Source organism: Haplochromis burtoni, unplaced genomic scaffold, assembly GCF_018398535.1.
Source record: "Haplochromis burtoni strain Fernald_Lab_line unplaced genomic scaffold, NCSU_Asbu1 Contig_182, whole genome shotgun sequence".
NCBI lineage: Eukaryota > Metazoa > Chordata > Actinopteri > Cichliformes > Cichlidae > Haplochromis > Haplochromis burtoni.
In genome coordinates, this window is record NW_024582543.1 from 1,184,438 (window position 1) to 1,200,200 (window position 15,763).

At 38.9% G+C, this 15,763-nt stretch overlaps 2 protein-coding genes across 8 annotated transcripts in view; one reads left to right on the plus strand and one right to left on the minus strand.

Annotated features, from left to right (window-relative positions):
- Window positions 1-14,301, minus strand: part of LOC102290231 (protein FAM222A) — a 32,311-nt gene extending 18,010 nt beyond the window's left edge. For 2 of the 4 annotated variants that reach the window (XM_005934708.3, XM_005934707.3), the window contains exon 1: window positions 14,164-14,301. The gene's annotated coding sequence lies outside the window, so the exon portion shown is untranslated. Of the gene's footprint in view, window positions 1-4,885; window positions 5,355-14,163 lie in introns of those variants that run through there. The other 2 variants (XM_005934706.2, XM_005934705.2) reach the window with 2 other exon arrangements.
- Window positions 14,302-15,433: 1,132 nt separating this feature from the next.
- cplane1 (ciliogenesis and planar polarity effector 1) overlaps window positions 15,434-15,763 on the plus strand; it is a 20,828-nt gene continuing 20,498 nt past the window's right edge. For all 4 annotated transcript variants that reach the window (XM_014337591.2, XM_005934713.3, XM_005934711.3 and 1 more), the window contains exon 1: window positions 15,434-15,568. The gene's annotated coding sequence lies outside the window, so the exon portion shown is untranslated. The remainder of the gene's footprint in view (window positions 15,569-15,763) is intronic.

Below are 15,763 nucleotides of genomic sequence, written 5' to 3' on the forward strand. Positions count from 1 at the left end.
CACACACACACACACACACACACAGATCATCCGTCCCCAATCCCTTCATACATTTTTAATAGAATCTATTACTTCTGGATTAACCGATAAGAGCTGGCCTGGTTAAATTCTATAATAGTTTACATAATTGGTATCAGAATAGCATACAAAAGAGAGCCATACTTCTCTTTTCACATTTAGTGTAGAGAAAGCAAAAAATAAATAAATAAAGGAGAAAGGAAACAAAGGTTCATGCGCAGGATAGCCAAACAACCCGAAGTCACTCTGCTTTAGTAGCAAGAACACTTTGGGCCTGCGGCTGATAACAATGAGCCTCATTAGCACCAAGATTAGTTCCTGTAAAAGGCTTTACAACAGTGTAAGAACGCATTTCCTACAACTTATTTATGCAAGCACAAACTTTATGCAATTTATCATGTATAATATTGCGGCAGATGAGCATTCGGTTGGATGTAACTTATGCAGCATTATTAGCCAGGTCAATAAGTCACTGGGAAAATATGATTAATATTAAAATGTGAGCTATAAAGATGTTTACAGCCTTTACCCATTCACGTATCTGCAGTTATTTTTCCAGTCCTGGAGGTTGCTGTGTGCCCTCTACTTTCTTATGTAAATCACTTTTTCCTTCTAAACACAGACATTTATTTTTTGCAAATCCCACAATCATACAATTCAAATGACCAAATTTTAACCCTCCCTTTATCTAATAGCGACAACATTTTTTGAGCACAAGTTGACATTTCTAACTTCCAGAGATGTGTCTGACTGATACAAGATTTTTAAGATAGATACCAAATACTGATATGTCTCTTCTTTACTTTTAAAATATTTTATATAACAGGCATGACAATGCCAATAGATTGACCAGCTAATATTAAATAGCTAACACTGGCCCACGGCCAAATTGCAGAATCCTGAATTGAAATCTATGGAAGAGTTCTGCAACAGCAAAGATGGTGGTAGAAGTATAATTTACAGGGTAAAAACAAACAAACAAACAGTTAATTCAACTTTTTAAAACTACATTTCAGGGAAAAGCAATCAAACTTTTCAAGCTTTGTTTTTCAGATTTCACTGGGTGATTTTTATGTGTAGTTTGTATTTATGTCCTGGGACCAGTGAAACTGCTGGTCAACAAATGACCAGACCTAGTCCACGGTAGGCTCGAGGTTCTTGAAGGACTTTGATATAGAAACAGATGATCTGTGTGGGTCACAGTTTTTCTCAAACAATTAATCATTTACTTTTCTGTTAATATAGGTCATTTCTGTCTGTATTTAATCTACACGACACAACCTATACACATGTAGAATTTTGCTTTTATGCTCAGCTTTCATTTGTGCAAGCATGAAATGCTAGTATTAGGGAAAAAAGGTAAAAAGAAAAAAAAGAAGTCTAAATACTAAATTAACTATTTGGAAAACAGTAATTCTGACATTTTATACATAAAGATGTGAAGCACAAATTCAGCCACGAATCTAAACCTTTTTAAACAGCCTTTTTTTTTTGAGCAGGAAGCCTTGGGCTGACCCAAAATGGTCTATGTGCACACACAGTGCCAAGGTAAAAGAAACACACTGCACACTGGGTAAAGTCTGGCCAATGCCAAAGCAGCATTAGAGGCTAAACAGAGCTTTATCTTATCTTTATCCCAGTATGCACACTTGAGACACACTGTCAAAGAGCTATGGGTATGCAGCCTGGCCTTTAGAAAACCCTGACTTCAAAGATAACAGATCGTGAATGAGAGTGAGCTGTAGGTTTTGTGGAGAGATAAGCTCTTTTGTCAGTAGATGAAGACTATTACTTTAACATGACATCTGTTTGCCAAACCGTGGACAGGCAGGATTGTTTTTAGTCTTCCAATTCCATGACAAAAAAGATAAAAATGAGTTTATGTTAGACAAACAATCTTCTCCCAAGTCCTAGCTCCTGGCTTCTTAGTTTACTGCTAAATTGTAAAGGGTCACTGATTCCTTCAAGCCATTAAAATTTCGGGGCAAACAAACAACTCATTAAAAACTGTGGAGAAAATGCTGCCTGTATGGTTCTTATGCAGGAGATGAACCTAATGAGAAGCTTTCTGCCATGCATCACAGAAACATTAAAATGCTCTATGAGAAAAGAGTCTTTGATCTTTGGTTCAGCTTATAAAGACATCATCTCACCGCCTTTCTTTAGCCTTTCTTTTCAGACTAAATGATGACGCATCAGTTCAAATTTGGCTTTACATTAATCAAAAATAATTACCAAGTAGCAGTATGTAGACAAAACAATAACAACCTTAGGAGGGCTGGTTCCCTCCTCCCTAACCTCAGGAGGCCCAGTCCTTAACCTTCAACCCACAGCCCACATCTCACTAAGCCTTCATCCTGTTAGAATTAAAAGACCAATTAGACAAATTTCAAAAGATGACAGGCTGCTCATAATTACACCTGACATCTCCTAGCAGATAAAGAGCTGATTACAAAGGGTGCACAGGAGAAATTGCTAAGCAAAAAAACCACTGACATTATCCCAGTGAAATGGACAAGTTGAGTGCACAGAAGACAGATGACAAACCAAATGAAAAAAAATGAAATAGCACCGAGTAAAGTGCCGGGCCGGCATGTGCCACCAAACAGCCTCGGTGCACCTTGGCATTGATTCTTCCTATTCTTCCAAGTCTGATGGTTGTGCAAAGTACTTACAGTCCATAACGTCCCACAGGTATTTCAGTGCTTTGAAGTCAGGCGACTGGTAAGGCTGTAAAATAGTTTCTGGATCAGAAGCCAGTCTGGAAATTGGTTAAATCTGAACTCCTTCTAATAACCAGCAGGGGGCGACTCTTCTGATAGTAGACAGCAATTAATGCGCGGCCTACAAAAAAATCGCCCCAATTTTCACTTCATTTATGGCTTCAGTAAGCACTTTTCTTATGCGTTTATCACCCCAGCCATTACTTTAAGTCTTACTGGATACAACACAGTGTTCAATTTGTAAAGCATGGGCTTATTTTGAGTAGAAAAGACAATAAAGACAGGGCATTGTAGGGTGTGGCTACTTTTTACTGGAAACACAAAGAAGAGGACAAAAATCCCATCCACATCACAACGGGGCCACTGGATCCCTTTACTGTAGAGGAGAAGGGATCAGGTTTTGTTTGTCACCCATCCATATATTTTCCAAGTCATCTGCTTCATGTTATCATTCCACATCCATGGACTGATACACCACAGAAAATTCGCTGTACCCTGAAAAGTCAGTCAATGGATGACATAGCAGAAAAAAGGACATGACCTTAATTAGTCCTTGCACTTGCCTGAGTAATAATCTTTCAAGAAAAGGTCATTCTCCTAGCGAGCAGCTCCTTCCATTCAGTAATTCGGTAGGCCTGGAGATTGAGCCAGCCTGAGGAAATTTCACAATAAATCAGAGCTCAGCTTCGCTCCTGAGAAAGCAAAGGGAAGCAGGCAGCCAAATGACAAATCCCTTTTCCCTCACAGAGCTGGAATTACTGCTGGGGTGTGAGATGTGAGATCAGAGGGAAACCCCCATGGGGGTTACCTGCACACTGACTGCTCCTGATACAATGCAAATTAAAAGCCTCTCGAGCAAGTTCGGACTCGGTCAACACATACTTCAAACACGCAAACACAATGTGAACACGTAATTACAGCTAGTTAGCTGAAAGTAAGATTTTCAAACTGAAGCTTTCAGAGAGAAAAGAAAAGCGATGGAAATGAGCAGGCGGCAATATTTTCAATACACTCTGACATTATAATAAATCAAAGGCCAGAAAGTCATAATTTAAATATGTTTATAGGAAAGCCATAAGGAAGAAAAACGACCCAGAAAAGCCTATTAAACTAAACCCAGGGGAGTTGGCATATATTTCTCTTTTGCTCTGGAAACAGCCAGAAGAAAAAGAAGATGATAATAAAACACCAAATTGCTGGCTTTTCTTCTCTGCCTCTGGTGCTAAGCTGTGACATCCCATCTCTCTGGGTAATAAAGGATCTGGCCCAAGCAGGAAAAGCATGCAGGGTAGAATTTCACACCTGGCCAATAATCTTTAGGAACTCCGCTGCGGCTAACCTTCAACCTCGGCTGCCACCGGTGCAGTGAGGTGCGATGATCCCACCTCCGGCTTCTAGACAATAGAAATGGAAACCTTCTGAGGCAGCCATGAATGACCGATAATATACTTCAAAGCACTTCCCATATCCACTGAGATGCTGACATATAAAGCGCCTTTCAAAGCCTTCATCCCATTCATGGATGTGCCGACTGATATTTACTTACACCATAACGCCTCTATAGGAAAAAAAGACTAAAAATTTAAAAATGTTTTGTGTCTTGAAATAAAATAAAAATCACGTGCCTCCTATATTTTCTACAATTACTCGTTAAATACATGTTGGAGCTAGTAAATACTATATATTATTGTTTAAGACGAAAACAAATGAGCGACCTCCGCTCTGATGAATGCACACTGGCCAATAGATATAATACACAGCTATAATGATATACAGTAAGGGCGAGACGCTCCTATCCTATTAGTGCGTACTGGGCATCTTTCACCAATTCATCGCTGTCAACCTAAAATCAATGCTGGCATTACACGCTGAAGCGCCCGTACGAACCTTATTTCCTTTCTCACTCCGTTATTGTTAAATACTACACACACACACACACACACACACACACACACACACACACACACACACACACACACACACACACACACACATAATTAGAGTAGAGGCAGTCTGACTGGCACAAATGCATGGCAAACTAAATTACTGAAAAAAACTAAAAAACAAACATTTCACAGGAGTCCCCACAGAGGAGATTAAACATTATTATAGAGGAAAAAGGGGAAACGTGATCGATGTCTTACAGAGTTTTGTCTTATCATAAGGCTTGTTTATCTTTGGTTCGCCACGGCTGATTGGTTGTTCTCCTGCTCGGAAGGCGTATTTCCTCTGCAAAAGCAATCTCGCCACAGAATTCGCGATGAGCGCCTGAAACCCCGGGAGGAATATCCATTGATAAAGCTGGCTCCGTTAACTGCACTTCCTCGACATATTCGCCGCTGGTGTGGGAGATAATTTCACCGATTAGGTTTTCCTTGCCATCGCTTGCGTATCATGTCAGCAAGCCTAACCGAGCCGTGTGAACCACGGAGAGTGATGTCGGAATGAAAATGAGTCCTCTGCACTGTTGAAACCGGCTCCGGGCCAATCAATCAAAGCTTCATTTGAATATTCCCACGGCTCGGCCAATCGTGCGCGAGAGAGGGCGGCCGCTGTCGTGATCCCAAACCAGTCAAAGGAAGCACGTTCCCGTTTAGCGGAAAGATTTAAAGGGGAAGAGCGTCCCGTGTGTTGGCCCAGAACAAATGTAAGTTTTCGGTCTTTACACAAGCACATCTGATCGATCAAGAGAGCTACACACCAGAATTCCAGACGGGTTTTTTCTGCAGCTTATCCAGTTAGCAGTGCTTAATCAACCCTTTATTAGATTAGGTGTTCAGGAGGAGAACTGCAAGTAGGTGTCCTCTGTCCAAAAGCTATATATTATACACCTAGACTGTTAGTCACGGGCCATCTATATGGTGGTGGTTTAGAAACTGACAACCAGCTATCACTAGGGTTTACAGAGAATAGTCTGAAAAAGAGAAACTATCCTGTGGTATTCCTATGTGGCAGTTCTCTGGATGAAAATGCCTTTTGACATTACAAGTCAAAGAAAAGACTGATTCAAGCTGGTAGGAAGGCAATAATAACTCAAACATCCACTTGTTACAACCACAGCATATGCAAAAGACCAGCGCTGAAATCACAATGCATCAAACCTTGAAGCAGAAGACCACACGGGGTGCCACTCCTGTCAGCCAAGAACAGGAAATTGAGTCTACTATTTGGAAAATGGACAGTAGAAGACTGGTAAAATGTTGCATGGTCTCAATTTCTGCCGTAACATTTAGATGGAAGGGGCAGAATTTGATGTGGACAACATGAAAGCATGAATCCATCCTGCTTTGAATTAATAATTCAAGCTGCTGTTGATGGTGTAACAGTGTGGGGGATACTTTCCTGACACACTTTATGCTCCTTGGTATCATCTGGGCATCATTTAAAAGTCACAGGTGAAACAACTCTATGGTAGGCACTATTTTCTTCAGCTAGACTATCACAAACCCAGAACACATTCAGCCCTGCTAAAGTAACATGAAGACAAATGTAATGTATCTAATGAACAAATGAGAGAAGCCCTTTCACCACAGATTGTCACAAACTGACTGGAAGGGACATTGTATAACAAAACACCCCCACCCTCTTCTAGGGTCCAGAGGGAGTAGGTGGGTGGGGGGTTACTCCTGATTAGTGTACTTATTGTCTGCTTCCAGCCATCAGAAGATGAGTACACAACCTAGTACTAGTGAGGTTGTGTACCGAGTAAAGTGTGTATGTGTCCAAAAGATTATAAAGTGAGTGTATAATGAGCTTATTATTATAAAGTCATTGTTCTGTCATTATTGTTGTTAGTTTGTAAAGCTATTGTAGGCTATTTGAATAAGACGAAACTACTTTATGGTGTAGGGGATTTTCTAATGAATGCATCTGAATGCATCTTTTATACATCTGAAACTGTTCAGTAACTTTAAGGTAAACAGAAAATACCCTTTACTTAACACTGTCAGGTAATGACTGAGAGACAACAGATACACTGTAAAATATGGGAGAATATCACAAACTGTACCCTTTAAAAAAGTCAGGACTCATCAGTTCAGAGATAAAAGCCTGTTTTCAACATAAGCTCATGACAATCTACAACACATCAAAGAAGGCGAATTTAAAATGCACAGGAATACATTTCCAATGCAAATAATCAGATTAATGTACCTGAAGTATTAGCAAACTAATTTTACTACTATTGCTACTACTACTACAACAAAGGTTGAGACAACTACAGCTGAGTTGTCTCAGGAGCTTGGACAGAAAAGCGTCTGGACTCTCACAGCTGAGTTATTTTGCATTTTCACTGGGACTGTCTGGACTGATGGCTCATATTTTTTTAACTGTTAGTGAGGAGGAATTTACTTTTTGTTTTGTTTTTTTTAATACCAGTTGTATTTGTCAGTGTAAGAAGATTTTAGTTCGCTATGACTGCTGGATCAGAAACGTTGAAAGGTAGCGCTCGAGTGGTGCATTCTTCTCCTAAAATGCTGCCAATAGCTACATTTAAAAAGCTGGGATTAACACAGTTTACTGCGCTGAATGGAGCCATCGTTATTGCAGTAATTCAACACCAGCAGAACTGTAAGTTTATTTGAAACCAGTTAATCTAGATCTTGAAATGCAAATATAGATGTTGTAGGAAGTGGAATAACAGTGTGTGCCAGACTGTGTTTCTGCTTTATGTTATACATTTTGCTCCCTGAGGTACACATTTAAAATTAGAGCATTTATCAGTATAATAGCCTTGTGTCTTGTTACCCTTAAGGACATGAGGTATATGACATATTCAGATAGAAATGACAATCAATGCTTGACTACTCACCCAGCCTAAATCTAATCATAGTGCCCAGTGGCTGCCACAATGAACATGCTGTAAGTCTAATGACGTGACTGCATGAGGTGATTGCATTATAGAGGGGAGGTAAATGTACCTGTGCATTTTTATGTGTCTATGCAAGTATGCTTGTTTGAAGTATCTAGAGATTGTGTCAAACAATGTAAGCCTTTTACAGTGATATAACATAGTAGGAAATGTACATGTGTAAGGGATTAAAGTAGGAGTTTAATATTATTTAGCTGTCTCACTTTCAGGGCCTTGGAATTGCACATCATGGCTCAGTGTCACTTTTTCACTGCTCACTGCAACATACAGGAAGGAGGGATTTTAAGTGTCTTTATTACCACGTCTTTTTTGTAATGTGGCGAGGAAAATGTCAGGAGTGTTTCACCGTAAGTGTCTCTGATGAGAGAACAAGGCATTTTAAAGAAACAGTTATAGGCTTGGCTACCCCCCATGATGCAACGAGTACCTCTTCTCCTGTGAATTATAGACCACATCTGCATGTCATTAAAAATGTTCCTCTTTCTTCCATAGTCTGTGCTTTGTCCTTGTCTCTTTATGTTCTCTTCTGTTAAAGGGAATTCTTTCCCAGTGTTACCTGGCGCTTGCTCAAATAAGGTTGTCTAATTGTTGGGGGTCATCTCTCTAATACTGAAAGGTCTTTTGCTTGTAATATAAATCACTTTAAGACCCCTGTTGCTTTGAATTGGTGCCATAATGCATTAAAAATCAAATTGTTTTTTTTCTGCTGTTCACCAGAGTATAAAGACATTGTTGTTTGATTTGGGGTTATAGCAAGTAACACTGAATTAAAGACTAAACTAGCACACCCACACAAGAAAAAAAAGAAGAAAGTTAAACAAAAATTGTGCACATTAAAGTCATTATCTTGGCACATTACATGTATACTTCAGAGGATATTTAAAGTTGTTCCAAAACTACAATATTTTTGTTGAAGCTAGCAAAGAACAAGAAGCAATGCAATGAGCATGAGCATTCCTGTGATCTTAACTTTCTAGCTTTCATGTCTTAAGTGTTAATGTTTTGGTCATGCTTTAAATTAGTCCTTTGTGTATCTACAGTCCTCTCCTTCCCTTTTCATTTGTTAGATCCTGCTAATGAATCCTCTCAGTTGTTTTTCATGTGTCAATCTCCTCATTCTGGAATTCTGCTTTTTGTACTTTTCTATGTTTACAATTTTGGTTGGCTGGATAGATGGATGGATGGAGCTGTCAGTAAAGTAAATTGTTGATTTACTTCACGTCATGTTTTTCACCTCATTGTCTGCATCCCACCTGCAAGGGCTCAGAGCCCCCACAAGTGGTGCCTGTCGCAAGCAGTAATCTAGGTGATGATTAAGTTATCATTTTGAAACATACCATCTGTTGGTGGGCTACAGGTAGATGCCTTCGTCCATTTTTCCAGGTTTAAAGTCATTATTATCCCATGCTAGGCTATAACCAGAAACTGAAGAAATGGTACACCAGATTATAATGGTATTAATATCTAATGGATCAGGTGTTTCCTCTCTCAGCTTTTTAATATTTGCAGAGTACATGTGTCTTAGTCTTAGTTCAGGAATAAGTTAAGATGATTCAGTGTCGACCCATCCTGGATTGGCTTTAGGGAGAAGTAATACATTATAGTCTGCAGCTGTGCAGCCCAATAGTACCACTGAAAAACACTGTAATTTTCCAGGTATAGCAATGTCAGTTGTAGCCTGTTTCATCTATCATTTCACAATAAAATTGTCACACAAATGCCAAAAATGTAGTAAAGGAGGAAAATGGCAAGAGCAAAGATTTGGACCAGGTACAACAATTTTGGAGGGGTATTAATTTCAGGTACTATTAATCTTTCTTCTAATTTATAAGCTCAAAGGTAGGATCATAACTTTTTTCAATAATTTTACAAATGCTAAACAGGTAAATATGTTTAAATATGGAAACGTAAGCAACAGAGCTGCCCCTTTTATTTGTTAAACAAAATGAAAGAAAATTTAGAAAAATGAAAATAATCTGGAAGTTGTAATTATACCTCAAGAATACCTTGAACAGCATCTTCAAATGGAGCTATGCAATGTGTGCATCTGACCAGTCTTAACAGCAAAGATATTTGTGTGTGTACCAGAAATATTCTTGTGTGCCACAGCAACATAACAATGGGTTCTGTGGTTAGTTTAAACAATAAGGGTGGCAAAGCTACTAAGCTACTAATATTAAATGCTTGTGAAATAACATTGTTATTCAGAGCATCAAGCAGGGCTATCTACAGTATCCTTTTCTACATCTACTGAGAGTAAAGTTCTATCTTCTCCATCTGTTGTATTCGTGCAGTACGTTATATTAAGAGGCTTGAAAGGCTTGCCTCTTTTAAACAGATGCATTTTGATCGGAGTCAGTAATGCCTACAAGAACAGACTCTAATCTTTGTGCACAAGCTGGCAATATGAATCTACAATGTCACAAACATTTCAAATTCTTTTCTTTTCCATTCATTTTCTTATTTGCTTATCAAATATGGGGTCATGGAGGGTGCTGGAGCCTATCCTAGTTGTCCCGGGATTGCATCTTGTACAGTTCACCAGTCTATTGCAGGGATAACAGAGCACTTACACCTGTGGCCAATTTAGAATAACCAACCCGAGAACATCCAGATTTCACAGAGATGCCAAGCAAGTTGGTGGATTCAAATCGAGGACCTTCTTTTTGTGAGTCATCAATGCTAACCACTGCAGAAGCGTGCCACTGCTTGTCACCATGACAAGCATTACACTTTCATGTATACAAGCCCATGAACGATTTTGAAGACTACTTGAGGAAAACTTTAGCAACTATTTAGAGACATTGTTGTTTTGTAACTTTGTTGTTTGTAGTGTGAAAATACAATATATTAACTAAGTGGCTGTTGGGTACAGTCATACTTTTATATTATTACCACCACCAAATCCTGTCACATTTGACCTCTGATCTCTTCTTCAAGGTCAGTAGACTGAAACTGAAAGTCAAAGAGATAATAATGCTATACAGAGCTATTTAAAACTGTTTCTTTATACATTTGTTTGTATTAACAACATTTATAATATATACCACCCCATCCTATATGAGTCAACAGTTTCCGAATGTCTTTGATTGCTGCCAGTAACTTCTAATGTTGAGGCCTCTAAAGACTACAGAAAGTCACTGCAACTGGCCAAGAAATAGTCCTGATCTTAAGCTCCAGTAAAACCACAGCTTGTTATATTTACACATCCATTTATCTGAAAATGAGATCTAACGTTAATAAAGGCTACCCAATTTCCTTGTATGCGTTTCCAGCAAGCTTTAAGGAACTGACTTTCTGCAAGTATTTTACCCAATATGTCAAAGTCTGCCATGATCCAACACAGAGTTTTCAGTGTTTTCATTTCCAGAAGTCGAATAAGATGCCAAAGACCATTCTAGATATAAATTTGTCAATACTTAACACACTCCTGCACTCAGCACTGTATACACTAATCAATCAATTGAAATCATATTCACTGCAAATTAAAGCCTTTCCAAACATGCCATTTGTTATTTCCTAAGAAAGATATACACCATGACCAAGATTTAGAGAAGACATACTCTGACCTGCTGTTACGGCAGGAATATTGAATTGTTTCTTGAGAGCTGCCGGAGTGTCATTTTTCAGTATGAATGAGGCCTGCAGATGGGAAATGAGGTTACCATGCCAACTGATGTCCCTGTTTTGAGCAGTGAATTTATAGATGGGAAATAGTTTTCTAGTTAATCACAGGCCGCTAAATTGAAAATCCACTTTTAGTTCGTGCTAAAGACGCAAACGATGTTCCTCTGTAGCTAAACATGGGATCCTGATCCTGAAGTTGGCCCCATAACTGCTTGCAAAAGGATCATCCAGAAATCCTAACCCATTATCCACCACCAGCGTGCTTTCTTAAGAGAGCATAATTATAGAGTAGATGTACATTACTCTATTCATGAACCATTTTCTATAATCTAGCAGTCTGGATGTAGTGTATATTTGCCTACTTTATAAGAGCCTTTGACAGATTTAAAAAACACTCTATTAAACATTGTTGGAGGCAAAGCACATCTCCATATGGCCTCCACCAGTAAGATAGAGCACCACAAAACGTTTACTAATGGCTCAAAGAATTTATCCAGCTGCCAAACTCCAACAGATCCCAACTCAATCAAGTATTCATGAGAAGGACCTAAGCTAGTGAGAGGGGTAGAACCCCCACCCCACCACCCCCACACACCCTTACCTAACTCAAGCCTAAGACCGATGTCTGATGTGACTCTAAAACCTAAAAGCAGAAAACGAGAGTCAAAATATGTGACTCCCGGCAAGAGCAAGAAGAGAAAGATGTTTCAGAGACAGTGGTAACTCAGTGAAAAAGTACAGCAGTTTTGAAAAGTACATTTTATTGTCAGGTGTTGTTGTTTGCCCACTAAAGCTATCCTTAAGCTCACTAAGTAAATGACAGAAGTAGTCTGCCCACCTCCATTAGCAAACCACAGCATCAAAGCTTTGCTACAGGTTTGCACTGCGCTGAGATTTTATGTAACAGGAAGTTTCCTGCACTGTTTACTGTTGCTGCCATTACTTGTTCTTATCCTTTTCATGGTTACACTCTTTGTTTACTACTGTCTACTGCTGAATTCATCCAGGAGGGGGTTATAAGCTGGTGGACTCCTTGTGCCAGTCCCGAACACAGATAAATGGGAGGGTTAAAACCGGTGTCAAATCAAATACGTGGATCCATCCGCAGGGGTGACCTGCTGGGAAATAAGGCAGCATCTAAAAGGACCTTTAAACTGTTGAATTCTTCCAAAAGACAAACATTTCCTGCCGCAGTAAACATAGCTGAGTGGTTAGCTGCTAGATTTCTTCTCTGAAGTAAGTCTGTGCAACAAAAACAGTGTACCACAGTCTTGCTCGAGAAAGTCAGCGCAATGGATTAATTTAGACACATGACTATTTTGGTTTATTTGCACCATAGTCAAAGTCTATTTTGGTAAAATTAGCCCCTGGTGAAAGACACCCACAGAGATCCTGTGTCAATGCCCAGACTGGTCAGAGTCAAGATACAGAAGAGATCTGCACATTATTAATATTGTGGATGATCACTTAAATCTATCTTACCAGAATATTCTTGAGTTATCCCAAGACTGGAAGCATTATGAACCGTTTCACTGAATAATGACTCATGTCAGGACTAAAGATGAATTAATATGAATTTAATTACACAGACTCCCCTTTAATATCTTTAAAAAAAACCTAATTGTTCCTGATGGAAATTTTGTTTTGTTTTGTTCTACCTTCATTTATCCTTTTCTATTTACTGCTAAAATTATCACTGTCATTGTAGTTAGAATGATTTCTTTTCTTTTGATTTAATCCAGATCACCCAGTCTGACCAATGAAATTGACTGGTTTCTGTATAGGCAATGGGGAAGTGTGACATTAACCCCATAAAGGATTGTATACTGATGTTGTATTTTTATGTGTTGGCGCCAAGATAATGATGATGTTAAGAACTACTTGGGACACAAATATACAAATATGTATCTATGTACAGTATTCTAATGTTTGTAACCATACAGACATCTGCTGAAACCACAGTATCTAAACTAAAGAGGCTGGATAGCATCAATCATGTACATCACTGTTCTCTGTACACTCATCCCTCTATGTCCACATACTTTCCCATTGGTTGTTTTTTATATACCACAGAATCAGAATAAGGAAAAAGAAGTTTTTAAATATGTTGCCCCTTTTTCTATGGAAGGAGAAGTGGTTTGTCTGAGGGAGTTTATGCCCATTTTAAAGGAGGAAAACAGTTATGTTATAATGTATGCTTTTGTTGTTTTGTTCACTTTCTTATAACATTAACAAATAAAGCTGTCATGTGTGCCAGTTGTATTTGTTTATTTAGTAATATTTATTAAAATCTCTGCTGCCTTCTCACTTTAAATAAAGCGTTTCAGTCTGGGTGAGATTTTTACCTGATTAAATAAACAGACATACAATTATTAAAGGCATGAAACTGCAAGCACACCCCAAACAAAAATGCCTTATTGAAGAATAAACAGAAAGACTAAAGTGAAACCTTATAAGTGGTTAGATTTTATCTTTACACTGTGATCTCATAGGGATGAGACTATAATATGGTAGGCTTGCTCCATGATGAACTGGCTAAAATAGAACTGCTTTTGGTTAGTTTGTTGAACCGATTCTGTTTTGGCCATGTCATCGTGTCATTTTAGGATGTCAAGCTCTTCCTCTTAAGACACTCATCATCATAGCAGAATGAGCCTGGCAGTGACAGTAATAAAGAGCTCCATCTGTGCCTGGCAGGCAGAGGCAAATGAACTAATTAAGGTCTGGTGAAGTCTCCTCTTTCACCTACTGGCAATGGCAGCCATCATCCACGTCGTGATGAAAAGGAGAGAGTGCAAGGGTAATTAAATACCAGCAGGGGCCGCGGGGCAAACCTAATAACTCTCTGTAACAAGCCAATAAGAGACTTATTGCTTAAGGGCTTGCACAACCCAAAGCACGTTAATAGTGAAGATGATCACTTACCGCACATAAACATTCAGATGGGTTGTTGTTCCTGAGAGAAAATTGACCTTGTCGAAGATATCTGCAGCAGCGAAGGGACAAAGTACAAAAGGCCTTTTATGCTTCTGTTTATTTGCCACAGTGCTCACGTTGACTCGAGTCAAGCTCCTCATGTTAACTCAAAAATGCTTTTCTGTGCTCAGAAGAATTCATTCTTATTGCAGCAGGTCGCCATCTGCTGGCATTAGAATGCTTTTACAGCCCTGTTCTGTTTTTTTTGTATCCTGCATATAGCATATAACACTCATTGCATTTGTGCATTTGGAGCAATGCACTGATGTTTAAAGAAAAGGTGCAATTATTGTCAGTACTGTTAGTGTTATTTCTCACTGAATTGGGTGGGGAGCATTTTAATATGGCACTGTCAATATAAAAAGTCCATTCCTTAAATTTTATGCCAAACCAATTTACAACCGGCCTTGTTTATTGCTCTCATACCCATCCCTAGTGCCCATTAGTCCTTTCCCCCGTCACCTAATATGCACAAACACAACCAAAAAGCAAGGAAACAAAAGAAAAAAACATTATTTTGTTTTCAGTTTTGATATTGCAGGTACTAGACATTTCAAATGTCAAGTAGGACATAGATTTATTCTAATTTTGTATTTTTCCATATTTTCAGGTTTTGTACATCGTTTAATTTCAGTATTGGCCAGAGTCAATTTTGCCATTTCACTTTATTAATTCATTTGTAATATTCTTCAATTCAGTTCAATTTAATTCAATTTTATATAACAGCAATCACCGGAAATGTTATTTATATTGTAAGGTAAAGAGCCTACACCGAGTATATCAGATGGACAGCTTAGGTTGAGCAGTTTGGAGAGAAAGTCACGAGGCAAGGTTAAGATGGTCTGGTCTTGTTTTATGTCAGCTAATTAAGACGCATTTTTACTCTTTTTAGTTTAGGTTGACTTCACTGTAATAACTTTGGAAGTTAACCCATTTTGTTTGTTTGTTTTTTAAGCATTATTCCGCACGACAGAACGGTAACAAAATGTCCCTCCAATGTTCAGGCTGCAGTGTTTTAGTATTAAAAAAAATACAACATTTGGCATGACCGCGAGCCAGAAAGTCATATAAACGTCATGACGAATGGAAGAGAGGAAATTTACAATATGTTCAGCTTCCAGGGGTGACATGAAGCTGTATATCTTTCACGAGCAAAATAACAGCTGTGAGGATTTGGGATGCACAGAGTTAAAAACATGGAGGGAGCGGAGAGCGTCTGCCACAGCTGCCGTCACGTTCCTACGGCAACGCGCTGAAGCTTCCTCCCGGAGGATCATGGGAAGCAATTCTGGCTACTGAAGCGGAGGGAGTTTCGAAATATTTCGTGATTATATACGGTATAAATTCCAAATAGGTAAGTTATAATAAAATTCTCAGCATCGCTTAGTCTGAAGATAACCAGTGAATATAGCCAATGTACTTCAAATACTCAGGTTAGGCTTCTTAGGGACTTTGTCTCTGCGCACTAAACAGAACCAGCTAGGCTGCTAACGCTATTCTTTTCATGTTAATCATACCGTTACCTACAGTAATGTCTCTCCCCCCCCCC